Raw genomic sequence first — 6029 nt, 5'->3', positions numbered from 1 at the left:
CAAACTTGGGTTGGTGTCTTATGCTCATAATCCCAGCACTTGGAAAATGGAGGCAGAAGTACCAAGTTCAAAGTCTTGGCTCCATGGAGAGTTTGATTTCTGCCTGGAATACATGAGACTCTGAGTCCGAGAAGGGGAAAAAAACGTACTGGATGCATTCCATTCCCGCATCCTCCTCTGGGTCTTTCTATAGGTTTAAAAATTACTATTCATATACATGTATTGTGATTAGAACCTAATCGTAACTTGTTTAATCCTTACAACTCTAGAGGAAAGTATTAGTATGGTCATTTTACAGAGAAGGAAACAAGCATAGACAGACTACATTAACTGATTTACACAAAGTCAGAAGCAGTGAAGTTAGAATTTTGAGAATCCAAAAGAGTAAGTGGTGAATTACAGATTCCCTTGCCAAGAGAATTCTGGACAGAAATTTGTTCTTCAATTAGAAATATTTTTCAGAGCCGGGCAGTGGTGGCCCACGACTTTAATCCCAGCACTTGGGAGGCAGAGACAGGCGGATTTCTGAGTTCGAGGCCAGCCTGGTCTACAGAGTGAGTTCCAGGACAGATAGAGCTACACAGAGAAACCCTGTCTCGAAAAACCAAAAAGAAAAAAAAGAGAGAGCGAACAGTGTGAATCTTCAAACCTCAAAAGCTGCCCTGGTGACATACATAGTCTAGCAAGAACACACTTCCTGAGCCTCCCAAACATCTCCATCAATTGGGGATCAAATATTCAAGTGCCTGAGACTGTGGGGGACAATTCATTCAAACTACCACACAAACCAGCCTATGCAAGTGAGACCCCGTGACCAAATGAGGGAAGGGTGAGGAAAGATACTTGAATTCAGATACTATTTCATAAGCACTATCTGTGAGTTAAGCACTATTTTGGGCTGGAGAGATGACTCAGTAGTTAATAGCACTAGCTGCTTTCACAGTTCCCAGCACCGACATGGAGGCTTACAACCATCTGTAACTAATCCTAGGGATTCTCACAACTTCTAGCTTCCACACACATCATACATGTATTACAGAGATATCCATGTAGGCAAGACATACATAAACATAAGAGAAAAAAACAGAGCCCCACACACATCACACATGTGGTACATAAATACCCATGCAGGCAAAACATACATAAACATAAGAGAAAAAATAAAACAGAGCCCCTGGTGTGACCTGGACATTCTTACAAATCAGAGGTCTCACCTACTGCAAAGGCCGAGACAAGCAGGCCTATCCAGCCTAGCCAACATAGTGAGATCCTGTCACTAAAACAAATTGTACAAAATAAAGAAGCATATTAGAAACAGTATTTGCCATGAGGGGATGGGAGGGTTATCAAAGCAATGAACATGCGTGAGGTCCCTATAAATGCATATTACCATTAATAAGTGGAAAAAAAACAAAACTGAAATGTTTACTGACTATACTATTCCAACTATATGAGACTCTAGACAAGGCAAAACCAGAGAGGCAGCAATAAGTTAGTGGTTGCCAAGGGCTTTCTTTGGTGGAGGGAAGGATGACTAGATAGTACACAGGGGAATTTTGTGGCATTGAACTTCTGTATGACTCTATAATAACAGATGTGACTCAAAATCCATAGATTGAACACAAAAGATGAAATTAATAATGATAATGCATTGATATGTGGGTCAGGAGAGATGGCTCAGTGGTTAAGAGCACTGGATACTCTTTCAAAGAACTTGGGTTCAATTCCCAGCACCCACATGGTATCTTACAACAGTCTATAACTCCAGTTCCAGGGGATCTGACACCCTCACATACAAGCAAAGCACCAACACCAATGTACATAAAATAAATTATAATAGTATAATAATAATAATGTATCAACATGGTTGGTCAGTAGAAACTAATGTGCCATGATTCAAAGATAATAAGGAAAATTGATAAGAAATATATGGGTACTGTCTGAATTTTTGCCCAATTTTTCTGCAAACCTAAATGTCACTTAATTGAAGTATATTAAACAAAATTTTAGCCCAGCAGTGGTATGGCACACACTTTTAATCCCAGCACTCAGGAGGCAGAGACAGGCAAATTCAAAGCCAGCCTGGTCTATAGAGTGAGTTCCAGGAAGGCAGGGCTACACAGAGAAACTCTATCTCAAAAAAGGGGAGGAGGGGACTCAAAACCAGGGACATTTTTAAATTCAAAAACAAAATTTCAAACCAAGGGAAAACGACAGGAAATATGTGAGGGTTGTAGCTGTACATAGGGTGGATGAGTGAGGCTTTTCTGATAAGATTGCAATTAAGTGGTCCCAGAAGAGCTGACTGGTTTTTCTGCTATCTGGGTCAAGAACATTCCAGGAAGGAGGTACAAAAGGTTCTTAGATGAAAGTGTAAAACAGGGGTTAGCAGATAGGTGAGTCAGGGCATGGGGTGATCTAAAGGCAGTTTAAAAGGTCTTTCATGCCTACCAGATGTGGTGGTGCACATCTTTTTTCCCAGCACTCAGGAGACAGAGGCAGGTGGATCTCAGAGTACAAGGGCAGCCTGGTCTACAGAGTGAATTCCAAGATAGACAGAGCTACACAGAAAAACTCAAAAACAGAGTGGGGGGGGAATGTGGTGGCACATACCTGTAAGCCCAGCACTGGAAAGTCTGAGGCCAAAATATCACAAGTTTTAGTCCAACTTGGACTATCCAGCAAGATACTGTGTATCTAAGTTTTTTAAAAACAGCTAGAGAGATGGATCTGTTGTTAAGATCACTTGTTGCTTTTGTAGAGGACCCAGGTTTGATTCCGAGCATCTACATGGGAGTTTACAACTGACTATAACTCCAGTTTTTCAAGTGACCAAACACCCTCTTCTGCCCTCCTCTTACACCACACATACACAGTACGCATGCATACATTCAGACAAAAAACTCAAAAATAATAAATTTTTAAAAAGAGTCTCACAGAGACAGATTGATCTGGGGCTGTAGCTCAGTGACGTAGCTTTTCTAAACAGGTATAAGACCCTAGCTTCAACTCTTCTACACCACAAGAAGACGTTAGAACAGAGAATAGTCATAGATTCCTATATTCCCAATACGTGGAATAGGCTACAGTAGGACCAGAAGTAAATTCCAGAAAGACCTTGTCTCAGAAGATGACAGTAATGAAGAGGATCTAGGGTATGTGTGGAGATTGGAAGGAGGAAAAAGTCCATGCATCATCCAGAGGAATTCCAAGCTTTCAAGGAAGCAAAAAGAGCAAGGAGGGAACCAAGAGAATTCTGAAACCTTAAAAGCAAATGTCCTGTTCCCAGGAGGGAAGGAGAGTGATGCATTGACAGGTCCCACTCACGTTAATAGCAGAGTTGACCTTATGGGTTAAAAAAACAGAGCTCATCAATAGTCTTGATGAGAACACATATGGTACATTGATGGGGCAAAAGCTTACATAGAGTCAGTTCATAAGAATGGAGAAGAGATGCCAGGCGTGGTAGTGTAGCCCACCTAGCATTTGTGAGGCAGAGCCAGGCTGGTCTACATAGTGAGTTCCAGGCCAGTCAGCCAGGGCTACATCATGAGACCCTGTCTCAAAACAGGAAGGTGATGGGGAGAAGGGCAGGTCAGATGGATCTAATGGATCCCACAGTCCCTCAAGGTGGCAGGAGATAATCAACCAAGAGTTCTATGACCTTACTGCTCTGTGGGACACATGGGTACTTTCTCTCTGTCTCTCTGTCTCTGTCTCTGTCTCTTCCTCTCTCTCTCTCTCTCTCTCTCTCTCTCTCTCTCTCTCTCTCTCACACACACACACACACACACACATACACACACACACACACACACATTTTTTTTTTAAGAATGGATGAGGGAGAAAGCAAATGAGAACATTTACTAGTCAAAGGAGAGAACAGGTATCCATAAGAGAGCAATGAGGAAGCAGCTTTGGAGGGGATGGGATTGTTTGCAGTGCTGGAGACTGAGCCCAGGGCCTGACAGATTAGAAAAGCACTTTACCACTGAGCTATATCCTCAGCCTAAATTATAACTTTAAAAAGTTGTTTATTTGTACTCTGTATAAAAGTACCCTCCTAGGTCAGAAGAGAGTGTTGGATTCCACAGAGATAGAGATACAGACAATTATTAGATGGATGCTGGGAACCAAACTCAGATCCTCTGGGGAAGCAGTAAGCAGTGTCAACTGCTGGGCTATCTCTTCAGCACCGGGGGGGGGGCTTTCTTTCGTTTAATTGTTTTAGTTTTTTTTTTTTTCTTTGCTTTTTCGAGACAGGGTTTCTCTGTATAGCCCTGGCTGTCCTGGAACTCACTCTGTAGACCAGGCTGGCCTCGAACTCAGAAATCTGCCTGCCTCTGCCTCCCAAGTGCTGGGATTAAAGGTGTGTGCCACCACCACCCGGCTGTTTTAGTATTTTTATATGTAGGTGTTTTGCCTGAATAATCTACTTGTACTTCATGTCTGTGCTATATGTGCCACTGGAGGCCAGGGGAAGGCATCACATCCTCTGGGACTGGAGTTACTGATGGTTGTGACCCACAGGGTGCTGGGAATAAAACCCAGGTCCTTTGGAAAAGCAGCCAGTGCTTTTAACTGCTGAGTCATCTCTCCAGACTGTGTGTGTGTGTGTGTGTGTGTGTGTGTGTGTGTGTGTGTGTGTGTGCGCGTGTGTGTGGTGTGTATGTGTGTGTGGTGTTGCTTGTTTGTTTGTTTGTTTGTTTGAGGCAGGGTCTCTCCCTATGAAGCCCAAGCTGGCCTTGAACTTGTGATCCTTCCTGTCTCTACGTCCCAAATGCAGACATTATAGACAGATGTGCATCACCATACCTGGGAGAAAGGAACTTTTAAGATGAAAAAATTGAAACTGAGATAGTAGCTCACTTGGTAGGTAGAATGTTTGCCCAGCATTCAGGAAGCCGTGGGTTTGAGCCTCGGAACCCTCTAGAACCTGGCCTGGTGGCTCAAGTATATCAACCAGTTCTTCAAAGGTGTAGAGAAGAGGAACAGAAGATAAAGTCATGCTCGGTTACACAGGAAGTTTGAGGCCATTTATCTACCATCAGGCCCTGTCTCAAAAACCAATAAAATAACTGAATGTTAATAAAGTATGTTGTCAATACACTATAGGCAAATATCCTATGGAGGGAAGACTGAGGTTACAGAAAAAAGATGATCTGTTGTTATTTTAGTTTGGTTTTCATTTTTTCTGCCTTTTTTTTGTTTTTTTTTTTTTTTTTTTGTTTTTTTGTTTTGTTTTGTTTTTCGAGACAGGGTTTCTCTGTGTAGCCCTGGCTGTCCTGGAACTCACTCTGTAGACCAGGCTGGCCTCGAACTCAGAAATCCGCCTGCCTCTGCCTCCCAAGTGCTGGGATTAAAGTCGTACGCCACCACTGCCCGGCTGGTTTTAATTTTTTCAAGACAGGGTTTCTCCATGTAGCCCTGGCAGTACTGTTGTGTAGATCAGGCTGGCCTCAAACTCACAGTGATCCAGCTGCCTTGTCTCCCCAGCGCTGAGATCAATGGCATGCACCACCACTACCTGGCTCAGAAATAGAATTTTTTGTTTTGTTTTGTTTCTTTTTTTAGAAATATTTTTAAAAGGTCCTGAAAAAGCCAGGTATAGTGGCAAATGACTTTAATCCTAGCACTCAGGAGCTAGAGACAGGTGGATATGTGTGAGTTTAAGATCAGACTGGTCTGCAGAGTAAGTTCTAGGTCATCTAGGGCTACATAGAGAGACCTTGTATCAAAAACAAAACAAACAAAAGATCCTGTCCTTAAAAAAAAAAAATGGGGGAAAAGTGAAGACTGGGTCTAATTCACAAACCCGTGTCTCTTTAAGGGCAGGAGCTGTTTGCAGGCGGTAACAGGAGTGTGGTAAGGAAGCTATATCTTCTCCCCTGCTTTCATTCTCTCAGTGGTTGAAGAAACCATGGTTGGGATACAGTGAGTGGTAGAGTGCTTGATTAGGGTTTGAAACCAAGCATCACAAAGATGAGGAAGAACTAGAAATCCACAGGTAGACATGTGTGCCTGCCTTC

Source organism: Grammomys surdaster, unplaced genomic scaffold, assembly GCF_004785775.1.
Source record: "Grammomys surdaster isolate TR1022 unplaced genomic scaffold, NIH_TR_1.0 125849, whole genome shotgun sequence".
Classification (NCBI taxonomy): domain Eukaryota; kingdom Metazoa; phylum Chordata; class Mammalia; order Rodentia; family Muridae; genus Grammomys; species Grammomys surdaster.
Note: the sequence above shows the minus strand (reverse complement) of the source record.